This window comes from Anomaloglossus baeobatrachus, unplaced genomic scaffold (genome assembly GCF_048569485.1).
Source record: "Anomaloglossus baeobatrachus isolate aAnoBae1 unplaced genomic scaffold, aAnoBae1.hap1 Scaffold_416, whole genome shotgun sequence".
Lineage (NCBI taxonomy): Eukaryota > Metazoa > Chordata > Amphibia > Anura > Aromobatidae > Anomaloglossus > Anomaloglossus baeobatrachus.
In genome coordinates this window covers 267700-280802 of record NW_027443495.1, presented here as the reverse complement: position 1 = coordinate 280802, position 13103 = coordinate 267700, and the positions used below count along the sequence as shown (strand labels likewise).

General features: G+C 46.4%; 8 non-coding genes and 1 pseudogene across 8 annotated transcripts; all 9 read right to left on the bottom strand.

Annotated features, from left to right (window-relative positions):
- On the bottom strand, nt 1-167 carry LOC142278168 (U2 spliceosomal RNA; annotated as a pseudogene; the record flags this gene model as incomplete).
- A 1387-nt stretch (nt 168-1554) lies between these two features.
- Nucleotides 1555-1745, bottom strand: LOC142278152 (U2 spliceosomal RNA). The gene has a single exon (XR_012741202.1). It is a non-coding gene; the product is annotated as a U2 spliceosomal RNA (small nuclear RNA).
- A 1387-nt stretch (nt 1746-3132) lies between these two features.
- On the bottom strand, nt 3133-3323 carry LOC142278151 (U2 spliceosomal RNA). The gene has a single exon (XR_012741201.1). It is a non-coding gene; the product is annotated as a U2 spliceosomal RNA (small nuclear RNA).
- Nucleotides 3324-4710: 1387 nt separating this feature from the next.
- On the bottom strand, nt 4711-4901 carry LOC142278150 (U2 spliceosomal RNA). The gene has a single exon (XR_012741200.1). It is a non-coding gene; the product is annotated as a U2 spliceosomal RNA (small nuclear RNA).
- A 1387-nt stretch (nt 4902-6288) lies between these two features.
- On the bottom strand, nt 6289-6479 carry LOC142278148 (U2 spliceosomal RNA). The gene has a single exon (XR_012741199.1). It is a non-coding gene; the product is annotated as a U2 spliceosomal RNA (small nuclear RNA).
- A 1387-nt stretch (nt 6480-7866) lies between these two features.
- On the bottom strand, nt 7867-8057 carry LOC142278147 (U2 spliceosomal RNA). The gene has a single exon (XR_012741198.1). It is a non-coding gene; the product is annotated as a U2 spliceosomal RNA (small nuclear RNA).
- Nucleotides 8058-9444: 1387 nt separating this feature from the next.
- Nucleotides 9445-9635, bottom strand: LOC142278145 (U2 spliceosomal RNA). Its single transcript, XR_012741196.1, has one exon. It is a non-coding gene; the product is annotated as a U2 spliceosomal RNA (small nuclear RNA).
- A 1387-nt stretch (nt 9636-11022) lies between these two features.
- Nucleotides 11023-11213, bottom strand: LOC142278144 (U2 spliceosomal RNA). Its single transcript, XR_012741195.1, has one exon. It is a non-coding gene; the product is annotated as a U2 spliceosomal RNA (small nuclear RNA).
- A 1387-nt stretch (nt 11214-12600) lies between these two features.
- On the bottom strand, nt 12601-12791 carry LOC142278143 (U2 spliceosomal RNA). The gene has a single exon (XR_012741194.1). It is a non-coding gene; the product is annotated as a U2 spliceosomal RNA (small nuclear RNA).
- Nucleotides 12792-13103: the final 312 nt, after the last annotated feature.

The window sequence follows — 13103 nt, the reverse complement described above, 5'->3', positions numbered from 1 at the left end:
ACTGCAATACCAGGTCAATGCGTGGAGTGGACAGAGCAAGCTCTTTTTCCATCTCCCTGTTCTAAAAATCCATTTAATATATGGTCCCCAGATAGGGGACGTATCAGATATTAAACTGATAAGAACAGATACTACACTTGATCTTAGCCAAAAGGCCGAGAAGCGATAACCAGAATTGGTTTGGGCCTCGAGTGGCACCCTGGCCTATGCCGGACACATCTTAGGGAGAGAGAGCGAGAGGGAGACAAACCCACGCCTACACAAGACATTTTGTCACCCAAGCCAACCCTTGAAAAGGCTGCTTTGCAGAGCCAAAACAAGAAGAATGGTGCGTTTTGCAGCCGCCGCCCACTGCAATGAATCTGAATAACTCCTCCTTTAGGGCGCAAGCAACTCCCCTCCCCCTTGCAGTCTTTCCAATTCACGATACAAAAAGACGGACAGGACAGGTTGCCTGACTTTCCGTCACTGCCACCCTTTGCCATCCTTACCCGTAGAAAGCCCTTTCATCATCCCCAAACCCTAATCTTTTCCCTTTCCTTCCCAGCCCCCAAACCCTGCCCTCTGTACCTTTCTCACCACCCGCTTCCCTTCTCCTGTCATCCCCCTACCACCCGGGAAAAAAAGAGATTGCCCCCTCCTTCCACTAGCCCACCCTCCCACCCAAAGAACAACTTCTTCTGCGCAGCTTGTTTTCTAGGCAGCAGCGCTATTGTGATGTCATCGGGGGGCATTGTGACAAGCCGCCAGTGTTCCGTCTCTTCATGTTGTGCACAGTTCAAACGGAAAATACATCAACAGGCAGACTACAGAAAAGCTTACTATCAAAGGTTAGAGGGGGGCTTTCTCAGAGGGCTTTTTACAGTTTTTCTATTCCCAATTAGCCGTTTAAGTGTACTTATTGAAAGTAGTAATTCTTTCATAGGCCGCCCTTTCTTAGTATTTGACGTTCCTTATATTGCGGTATGAGGCTTCGCAGTAGGTTGCAAACATTCATCACCCATGACTGTCCCCAATTGAGCTCAGAAGCTCAATGTCTATCATGACCTCTCTTTTAGAATGTCCAAGAGCAAGCAAACTATTCCTCCAGGAGAGGGCGCCAACAGACTACTAAAGAGATCATCATTACTCAAAGAAAACCCCAAAAACCAATGCATGATAGGAATAAACAGGTAACTTTCTTTGGAGTGGAAGCGGAGAGATCGCACCAGATGCCAATTCTAGATGTTATCACACCTGTGGTCACTGCAGCAGCAGGTGAATCCACTTTGTCCAAAAGGGATCTATTCCATTCAATTGCAAATGATCTAGATAAGACAGAGAACTGCAGCACGGGGACATAGCCGAGTTGGTCAGGTTGAGTGGTGATGAGTTTGCTATTTGGATGAATAAAGAAAGTCAAAAGTGTGAAAGATAAAAAACAAAAGGAGGAAGTGTGAAAAGTGAATGGGCCAAATTGAGGTGCATATGAAGACGTATGCTTTCTTCCAATTCATTAAATCGGGCTAATATGAATCAGGTGAATTGAGTTCTGCTTTTGGAAACTGGGTTAAGAAGGGGTGCACCGTTCCTGGAGGTACTGCAATACCAGGTCAATGCGTGGAGTGGACAGAGCAAGCTCTTTTTCCATCTCCCTGTTCTAAAAATCCATTTAATATATGGTCCCCAGATAGGGGACGTATCAGATATTAAACTGATAAGAACAGATACTACACTTGATCTTAGCCAAAAGGCCGAGAAGCGATAACCAGAATTGGTTTGGGCCTCGAGTGGCACCCTGGCCTATGCCGGACACATCTTAGGGAGAGAGAGCGAGAGGGAGACAAACCCACGCCTACACAAGACATTTTGTCACCCAAGCCAACCCTTGAAAAGGCTGCTTTGCAGAGCCAAAACAAGAAGAATGGTGCGTTTTGCAGCCGCCGCCCACTGCAATGAATCTGAATAACTCCTCCTTTAGGGCGCAAGCAACTCCCCTCCCCCTTGCAGTCTTTCCAATTCACGATACAAAAAGACGGACAGGACAGGTTGCCTGACTTTCCGTCACTGCCACCCTTTGCCATCCTTACCCGTAGAAAGCCCTTTCATCATCCCCAAACCCTAATCTTTTCCCTTTCCTTCCCAGCCCCCAAACCCTGCCCTCTGTACCTTTCTCACCACCCGCTTCCCTTCTCCTGTCATCCCCCTACCACCCGGGAAAAAAAGAGATTGCCCCCTCCTTCCACTAGCCCACCCTCCCACCCAAAGAACAACTTCTTCTGCGCAGCTTGTTTTCTAGGCAGCAGCGCTATTGTGATGTCATCGGGGGGCATTGTGACAAGCCGCCAGTGTTCCGTCTCTTCATGTTGTGCACAGTTCAAACGGAAAATACATCAACAGGCAGACTACAGAAAAGCTTACTATCAAAGGTTAGAGGGGGGCTTTCTCAGAGGGCTTTTTACAGTTTTTCTATTCCCAATTAGCCGTTTAAGTGTACTTATTGAAAGTAGTAATTCTTTCATAGGCCGCCCTTTCTTAGTATTTGACGTTCCTTATATTGCGGTATGAGGCTTCGCAGTAGGTTGCAAACATTCATCACCCATGACTGTCCCCAATTGAGCTCAGAAGCTCAATGTCTATCATGACCTCTCTTTTAGAATGTCCAAGAGCAAGCAAACTATTCCTCCAGGAGAGGGCGCCAACAGACTACTAAAGAGATCATCATTACTCAAAGAAAACCCCAAAAACCAATGCATGATAGGAATAAACAGGTAACTTTCTTTGGAGTGGAAGCGGAGAGATCGCACCAGATGCCAATTCTAGATGTTATCACACCTGTGGTCACTGCAGCAGCAGGTGAATCCACTTTGTCCAAAAGGGATCTATTCCATTCAATTGCAAATGATCTAGATAAGACAGAGAACTGCAGCACGGGGACATAGCCGAGTTGGTCAGGTTGAGTGGTGATGAGTTTGCTATTTGGATGAATAAAGAAAGTCAAAAGTGTGAAAGATAAAAAACAAAAGGAGGAAGTGTGAAAAGTGAATGGGCCAAATTGAGGTGCATATGAAGACGTATGCTTTCTTCCAATTCATTAAATCGGGCTAATATGAATCAGGTGAATTGAGTTCTGCTTTTGGAAACTGGGTTAAGAAGGGGTGCACCGTTCCTGGAGGTACTGCAATACCAGGTCAATGCGTGGAGTGGACAGAGCAAGCTCTTTTTCCATCTCCCTGTTCTAAAAATCCATTTAATATATGGTCCCCAGATAGGGGACGTATCAGATATTAAACTGATAAGAACAGATACTACACTTGATCTTAGCCAAAAGGCCGAGAAGCGATAACCAGAATTGGTTTGGGCCTCGAGTGGCACCCTGGCCTATGCCGGACACATCTTAGGGAGAGAGAGCGAGAGGGAGACAAACCCACGCCTACACAAGACATTTTGTCACCCAAGCCAACCCTTGAAAAGGCTGCTTTGCAGAGCCAAAACAAGAAGAATGGTGCGTTTTGCAGCCGCCGCCCACTGCAATGAATCTGAATAACTCCTCCTTTAGGGCGCAAGCAACTCCCCTCCCCCTTGCAGTCTTTCCAATTCACGATACAAAAAGACGGACAGGACAGGTTGCCTGACTTTCCGTCACTGCCACCCTTTGCCATCCTTACCCGTAGAAAGCCCTTTCATCATCCCCAAACCCTAATCTTTTCCCTTTCCTTCCCAGCCCCCAAACCCTGCCCTCTGTACCTTTCTCACCACCCGCTTCCCTTCTCCTGTCATCCCCCTACCACCCGGGAAAAAAAGAGATTGCCCCCTCCTTCCACTAGCCCACCCTCCCACCCAAAGAACAACTTCTTCTGCGCAGCTTGTTTTCTAGGCAGCAGCGCTATTGTGATGTCATCGGGGGGCATTGTGACAAGCCGCCAGTGTTCCGTCTCTTCATGTTGTGCACAGTTCAAACGGAAAATACATCAACAGGCAGACTACAGAAAAGCTTACTATCAAAGGTTAGAGGGGGGCTTTCTCAGAGGGCTTTTTACAGTTTTTCTATTCCCAATTAGCCGTTTAAGTGTACTTATTGAAAGTAGTAATTCTTTCATAGGCCGCCCTTTCTTAGTATTTGACGTTCCTTATATTGCGGTATGAGGCTTCGCAGTAGGTTGCAAACATTCATCACCCATGACTGTCCCCAATTGAGCTCAGAAGCTCAATGTCTATCATGACCTCTCTTTTAGAATGTCCAAGAGCAAGCAAACTATTCCTCCAGGAGAGGGCGCCAACAGACTACTAAAGAGATCATCATTACTCAAAGAAAACCCCAAAAACCAATGCATGATAGGAATAAACAGGTAACTTTCTTTGGAGTGGAAGCGGAGAGATCGCACCAGATGCCAATTCTAGATGTTATCACACCTGTGGTCACTGCAGCAGCAGGTGAATCCACTTTGTCCAAAAGGGATCTATTCCATTCAATTGCAAATGATCTAGATAAGACAGAGAACTGCAGCACGGGGACATAGCCGAGTTGGTCAGGTTGAGTGGTGATGAGTTTGCTATTTGGATGAATAAAGAAAGTCAAAAGTGTGAAAGATAAAAAACAAAAGGAGGAAGTGTGAAAAGTGAATGGGCCAAATTGAGGTGCATATGAAGACGTATGCTTTCTTCCAATTCATTAAATCGGGCTAATATGAATCAGGTGAATTGAGTTCTGCTTTTGGAAACTGGGTTAAGAAGGGGTGCACCGTTCCTGGAGGTACTGCAATACCAGGTCAATGCGTGGAGTGGACAGAGCAAGCTCTTTTTCCATCTCCCTGTTCTAAAAATCCATTTAATATATGGTCCCCAGATAGGGGACGTATCAGATATTAAACTGATAAGAACAGATACTACACTTGATCTTAGCCAAAAGGCCGAGAAGCGATAACCAGAATTGGTTTGGGCCTCGAGTGGCACCCTGGCCTATGCCGGACACATCTTAGGGAGAGAGAGCGAGAGGGAGACAAACCCACGCCTACACAAGACATTTTGTCACCCAAGCCAACCCTTGAAAAGGCTGCTTTGCAGAGCCAAAACAAGAAGAATGGTGCGTTTTGCAGCCGCCGCCCACTGCAATGAATCTGAATAACTCCTCCTTTAGGGCGCAAGCAACTCCCCTCCCCCTTGCAGTCTTTCCAATTCACGATACAAAAAGACGGACAGGACAGGTTGCCTGACTTTCCGTCACTGCCACCCTTTGCCATCCTTACCCGTAGAAAGCCCTTTCATCATCCCCAAACCCTAATCTTTTCCCTTTCCTTCCCAGCCCCCAAACCCTGCCCTCTGTACCTTTCTCACCACCCGCTTCCCTTCTCCTGTCATCCCCCTACCACCCGGGAAAAAAAGAGATTGCCCCCTCCTTCCACTAGCCCACCCTCCCACCCAAAGAACAACTTCTTCTGCGCAGCTTGTTTTCTAGGCAGCAGCGCTATTGTGATGTCATCGGGGGGCATTGTGACAAGCCGCCAGTGTTCCGTCTCTTCATGTTGTGCACAGTTCAAACGGAAAATACATCAACAGGCAGACTACAGAAAAGCTTACTATCAAAGGTTAGAGGGGGGCTTTCTCAGAGGGCTTTTTACAGTTTTTCTATTCCCAATTAGCCGTTTAAGTGTACTTATTGAAAGTAGTAATTCTTTCATAGGCCGCCCTTTCTTAGTATTTGACGTTCCTTATATTGCGGTATGAGGCTTCGCAGTAGGTTGCAAACATTCATCACCCATGACTGTCCCCAATTGAGCTCAGAAGCTCAATGTCTATCATGACCTCTCTTTTAGAATGTCCAAGAGCAAGCAAACTATTCCTCCAGGAGAGGGCGCCAACAGACTACTAAAGAGATCATCATTACTCAAAGAAAACCCCAAAAACCAATGCATGATAGGAATAAACAGGTAACTTTCTTTGGAGTGGAAGCGGAGAGATCGCACCAGATGCCAATTCTAGATGTTATCACACCTGTGGTCACTGCAGCAGCAGGTGAATCCACTTTGTCCAAAAGGGATCTATTCCATTCAATTGCAAATGATCTAGATAAGACAGAGAACTGCAGCACGGGGACATAGCCGAGTTGGTCAGGTTGAGTGGTGATGAGTTTGCTATTTGGATGAATAAAGAAAGTCAAAAGTGTGAAAGATAAAAAACAAAAGGAGGAAGTGTGAAAAGTGAATGGGCCAAATTGAGGTGCATATGAAGACGTATGCTTTCTTCCAATTCATTAAATCGGGCTAATATGAATCAGGTGAATTGAGTTCTGCTTTTGGAAACTGGGTTAAGAAGGGGTGCACCGTTCCTGGAGGTACTGCAATACCAGGTCAATGCGTGGAGTGGACAGAGCAAGCTCTTTTTCCATCTCCCTGTTCTAAAAATCCATTTAATATATGGTCCCCAGATAGGGGACGTATCAGATATTAAACTGATAAGAACAGATACTACACTTGATCTTAGCCAAAAGGCCGAGAAGCGATAACCAGAATTGGTTTGGGCCTCGAGTGGCACCCTGGCCTATGCCGGACACATCTTAGGGAGAGAGAGCGAGAGGGAGACAAACCCACGCCTACACAAGACATTTTGTCACCCAAGCCAACCCTTGAAAAGGCTGCTTTGCAGAGCCAAAACAAGAAGAATGGTGCGTTTTGCAGCCGCCGCCCACTGCAATGAATCTGAATAACTCCTCCTTTAGGGCGCAAGCAACTCCCCTCCCCCTTGCAGTCTTTCCAATTCACGATACAAAAAGACGGACAGGACAGGTTGCCTGACTTTCCGTCACTGCCACCCTTTGCCATCCTTACCCGTAGAAAGCCCTTTCATCATCCCCAAACCCTAATCTTTTCCCTTTCCTTCCCAGCCCCCAAACCCTGCCCTCTGTACCTTTCTCACCACCCGCTTCCCTTCTCCTGTCATCCCCCTACCACCCGGGAAAAAAAGAGATTGCCCCCTCCTTCCACTAGCCCACCCTCCCACCCAAAGAACAACTTCTTCTGCGCAGCTTGTTTTCTAGGCAGCAGCGCTATTGTGATGTCATCGGGGGGCATTGTGACAAGCCGCCAGTGTTCCGTCTCTTCATGTTGTGCACAGTTCAAACGGAAAATACATCAACAGGCAGACTACAGAAAAGCTTACTATCAAAGGTTAGAGGGGGGCTTTCTCAGAGGGCTTTTTACAGTTTTTCTATTCCCAATTAGCCGTTTAAGTGTACTTATTGAAAGTAGTAATTCTTTCATAGGCCGCCCTTTCTTAGTATTTGACGTTCCTTATATTGCGGTATGAGGCTTCGCAGTAGGTTGCAAACATTCATCACCCATGACTGTCCCCAATTGAGCTCAGAAGCTCAATGTCTATCATGACCTCTCTTTTAGAATGTCCAAGAGCAAGCAAACTATTCCTCCAGGAGAGGGCGCCAACAGACTACTAAAGAGATCATCATTACTCAAAGAAAACCCCAAAAACCAATGCATGATAGGAATAAACAGGTAACTTTCTTTGGAGTGGAAGCGGAGAGATCGCACCAGATGCCAATTCTAGATGTTATCACACCTGTGGTCACTGCAGCAGCAGGTGAATCCACTTTGTCCAAAAGGGATCTATTCCATTCAATTGCAAATGATCTAGATAAGACAGAGAACTGCAGCACGGGGACATAGCCGAGTTGGTCAGGTTGAGTGGTGATGAGTTTGCTATTTGGATGAATAAAGAAAGTCAAAAGTGTGAAAGATAAAAAACAAAAGGAGGAAGTGTGAAAAGTGAATGGGCCAAATTGAGGTGCATATGAAGACGTATGCTTTCTTCCAATTCATTAAATCGGGCTAATATGAATCAGGTGAATTGAGTTCTGCTTTTGGAAACTGGGTTAAGAAGGGGTGCACCGTTCCTGGAGGTACTGCAATACCAGGTCAATGCGTGGAGTGGACAGAGCAAGCTCTTTTTCCATCTCCCTGTTCTAAAAATCCATTTAATATATGGTCCCCAGATAGGGGACGTATCAGATATTAAACTGATAAGAACAGATACTACACTTGATCTTAGCCAAAAGGCCGAGAAGCGATAACCAGAATTGGTTTGGGCCTCGAGTGGCACCCTGGCCTATGCCGGACACATCTTAGGGAGAGAGAGCGAGAGGGAGACAAACCCACGCCTACACAAGACATTTTGTCACCCAAGCCAACCCTTGAAAAGGCTGCTTTGCAGAGCCAAAACAAGAAGAATGGTGCGTTTTGCAGCCGCCGCCCACTGCAATGAATCTGAATAACTCCTCCTTTAGGGCGCAAGCAACTCCCCTCCCCCTTGCAGTCTTTCCAATTCACGATACAAAAAGACGGACAGGACAGGTTGCCTGACTTTCCGTCACTGCCACCCTTTGCCATCCTTACCCGTAGAAAGCCCTTTCATCATCCCCAAACCCTAATCTTTTCCCTTTCCTTCCCAGCCCCCAAACCCTGCCCTCTGTACCTTTCTCACCACCCGCTTCCCTTCTCCTGTCATCCCCCTACCACCCGGGAAAAAAAGAGATTGCCCCCTCCTTCCACTAGCCCACCCTCCCACCCAAAGAACAACTTCTTCTGCGCAGCTTGTTTTCTAGGCAGCAGCGCTATTGTGATGTCATCGGGGGGCATTGTGACAAGCCGCCAGTGTTCCGTCTCTTCATGTTGTGCACAGTTCAAACGGAAAATACATCAACAGGCAGACTACAGAAAAGCTTACTATCAAAGGTTAGAGGGGGGCTTTCTCAGAGGGCTTTTTACAGTTTTTCTATTCCCAATTAGCCGTTTAAGTGTACTTATTGAAAGTAGTAATTCTTTCATAGGCCGCCCTTTCTTAGTATTTGACGTTCCTTATATTGCGGTATGAGGCTTCGCAGTAGGTTGCAAACATTCATCACCCATGACTGTCCCCAATTGAGCTCAGAAGCTCAATGTCTATCATGACCTCTCTTTTAGAATGTCCAAGAGCAAGCAAACTATTCCTCCAGGAGAGGGCGCCAACAGACTACTAAAGAGATCATCATTACTCAAAGAAAACCCCAAAAACCAATGCATGATAGGAATAAACAGGTAACTTTCTTTGGAGTGGAAGCGGAGAGATCGCACCAGATGCCAATTCTAGATGTTATCACACCTGTGGTCACTGCAGCAGCAGGTGAATCCACTTTGTCCAAAAGGGATCTATTCCATTCAATTGCAAATGATCTAGATAAGACAGAGAACTGCAGCACGGGGACATAGCCGAGTTGGTCAGGTTGAGTGGTGATGAGTTTGCTATTTGGATGAATAAAGAAAGTCAAAAGTGTGAAAGATAAAAAACAAAAGGAGGAAGTGTGAAAAGTGAATGGGCCAAATTGAGGTGCATATGAAGACGTATGCTTTCTTCCAATTCATTAAATCGGGCTAATATGAATCAGGTGAATTGAGTTCTGCTTTTGGAAACTGGGTTAAGAAGGGGTGCACCGTTCCTGGAGGTACTGCAATACCAGGTCAATGCGTGGAGTGGACAGAGCAAGCTCTTTTTCCATCTCCCTGTTCTAAAAATCCATTTAATATATGGTCCCCAGATAGGGGACGTATCAGATATTAAACTGATAAGAACAGATACTACACTTGATCTTAGCCAAAAGGCCGAGAAGCGATAACCAGAATTGGTTTGGGCCTCGAGTGGCACCCTGGCCTATGCCGGACACATCTTAGGGAGAGAGAGCGAGAGGGAGACAAACCCACGCCTACACAAGACATTTTGTCACCCAAGCCAACCCTTGAAAAGGCTGCTTTGCAGAGCCAAAACAAGAAGAATGGTGCGTTTTGCAGCCGCCGCCCACTGCAATGAATCTGAATAACTCCTCCTTTAGGGCGCAAGCAACTCCCCTCCCCCTTGCAGTCTTTCCAATTCACGATACAAAAAGACGGACAGGACAGGTTGCCTGACTTTCCGTCACTGCCACCCTTTGCCATCCTTACCCGTAGAAAGCCCTTTCATCATCCCCAAACCCTAATCTTTTCCCTTTCCTTCCCAGCCCCCAAACCCTGCCCTCTGTACCTTTCTCACCACCCGCTTCCCTTCTCCTGTCATCCCCCTACCACCCGGGAAAAAAAGAGATTGCCCCCTCCTTCCACTAGCCCACCCTCCCACCCAAAGAACAACTTCTTCTGCGCAGCTTGTTTTCTAGGCAGCAGCGCTATTGTGATGTCATCGGGGGGCATTGTGACAAGCCGCCAGTGTTCCGTCTCTTCATGTTGTGCACAGTTCAAACGGAAAATACATCAACAGGCAGACTACAGAAAAGCTTACTATCAAAGGTTAGAGGGGGGCTTTCTCAGAGGGCTTTTTACAGTTTTTCTATTCCCAATTAGCCGTTTAAGTGTACTTATTGAAAGTAGTAATTCTTTCATAGGCCGCCCTTTCTTAGTATTTGACGTTCCTTATATTGCGGTATGAGGCTTCGCAGTAGGTTGCAAACATTCATCACCCATGACTGTCCCCAATTGAGCTCAGAAGCTCAATGTCTATCATGACCTCTCTTTTAGAATGTCCAAGAGCAAGCAAACTATTCCTCCAGGAGAGGGCGCCAACAGACTACTAAAGAGATCATCATTACTCAAAGAAAACCCCAAAAACCAATGCATGATAGGAATAAACAGGTAACTTTCTTTGGAGTGGAAGCGGAGAGATCGCACCAGATGCCAATTCTAGATGTTATCACACCTGTGGTCACTGCAGCAGCAGGTGAATCCACTTTGTCCAAAAGGGATCTATTCCATTCAATTGCAAATGATCTAGATAAGACAGAGAACTGCAGCACGGGGACATAGCCGAGTTGGTCAGGTTGAGTGGTGATGAGTTTGCTATTTGGATGAATAAAGAAAGTCAAAAGTGTGAAAGATAAAAAACAAAAGGAGGAAGTGTGAAAAGTGAATGGGCCAAATTGAGGTGCATATGAAGACGTATGCTTTCTTCCAATTCATTAAATCGGGCTAATATGAATCAGGTGAATTGAGTTCTGCTTTTGGAAACTGGGTTAAGAAGGGGTGCACCGTTCCTGGAGGTACTGCAATACCAGGTCAATGCGTGGAGTGGACAGAGCAAGCTCTTTTTCCATCTCCCTGTTCTAAAAATCCATTTAATATATGGTCCCCAGATAGGGGACGTATCAGATATTAAACTGATAAGAACAGATACTACACTTGATCTTAGCCAAAAGGCCGAGAAGCGATAACCAGAATTGGTTTGGGCCTCGAGTGGCACCCTGGCCGATGCCGGACACATCTTAGGGAGAGAGAGCGAGAGGGAGACAAACCCACGCCTACACAAGACATTTTGTCACCCAAGCCAACCCTTGAAAAGGCTGCTTTGCAGAGCCAAAACAAGAAGAATGGTGCGTTTTGCAGCCGCCGCCCACTGCAATGAATCTGAATAACTCCTCCTTTAGGGCGCAAGCAACTCCCCTCCCCCTTGCAGTCTTTCCAATTCACGATACAAAAAGACGGACAGGACAGGTTGCCTGACTTTCCGTCACTGCCACCCTTTGCCATCCTTACCCGTAGAAAGCCCTTTCATCATCCCCAAACCCTAATCTTTTCCCTTTCCTTCCCAGCCCCCAAACCCTGCCCTCTGTACCTTTCTCACCACCCGCTTCCCTTCTCCTGTCATCCCCCTACCACCCGGGAAAAAAAGAGATTGCCCCCTCCTTCCACTAGCCCACCCTCCCACCCAAAGAACAACTTCTTCTGCGCAGCTTGTTTTCTAGGCAGCAGCGCTATTGTGATGTCATCGGGGGGCATTGTGACAAGCCGCCAGTGTTCCGTCTCTTCATGTTGTGCACAGTTCAAACGGAAAATACATCAACAGGCAGACTACAGAAAAGCTTACTATCAAAGGTTAGAGGGGGGCTTTCTCAGAGGGCTTTTTACAGTTTTTCTATTCCCAATTAGCCGTTTAAGTGTACTTATTGAAAGTAGTAATTCTTTCATAGGCCGCCCTTTCTTAGTATTTGACGTTCCTTATATTGCGGTATGAGGCTTCGCAGTAGGTTGCAAACATTCATCACCCATGACTGTCCCCAATTGAGCTCAGAAGCTCAATGTCTATCATGACCTCTCTTTTAGAATGTCCAAGAGCAAGCAAACTATTCCTCCAGGAGAGGGCGCCAACAGACTACTAAAGAGATCATCATTACTCAAAGAAAACCCCAAAAACCAATGCATGATAGGAATAAACAGGTAACTTTCTTTGGAGTGGAAGCGGAGAGATCGCACCAGATGCCAATTCTAGATGTTATCACACCTGTGGTCACTGCAGCAGCAGGTGAATCCACTTTGTCCAAAAGGGATCTATTCCATTCAATTGCAAATGATCTAGATAAGACAGAGAACTGCAGCACGGGGACATAGCCGAGTTGGTCAGGTTGAGTGGTGATGAGTTTGCTATTTGGATGAATAAAGAAAGTCAAAAGTGTGAAAGATAAAAAACAAAAGGAGGAAGTGTGAAAAGTGAATGGGCCAAATTGAGGTGCATATGAAGACGTATGCTTTCTTCCAATTCATTAAATCGGGCTAATATGAATCAGGTGAATTGAGTTCTGCTTTTGGAAACTGGGTTAAGAAGGGGTGCACCGTTCCTGGAGGTACTGCAATACCAGGTCAATGCGTGGAGTGGACAGAGCAAGCTCTTTTTCCATCTCCCTGTTCTAAAAATCCATTTAATATATGGTCCCCAGATAGGGGACGTATCAGATATTAAACTGATAAGAACAGATACTACACTTGATCTTAGCCAAAAGGCCGAGAAGCGATAACCAGAATTGGTTTGGGCCTCGAGTGGCACCCTGGCCTATGCCGGACACATCTTAGGGAGAGAGAGCGAGAGGGAGACAAACCCACGCCTACACAAGACATTTTGTCACCCAAGCCAACCCTTGAAAAGGCTGCTTTGCAGAGCCAAAACAAGAAGAATGGTGCGTTTTGCAGCCGCCGCCCACTGCAATGAATCTGAATAACTCCTCCTTTAGGGCGCAAGCAACTCCCCTCCCCCTTGCAGTCTTTCCAATTCACGATACAAAAAGACGGACAGGACAGGTTGCCTGACTTTCCGTCACTGCCACCCTT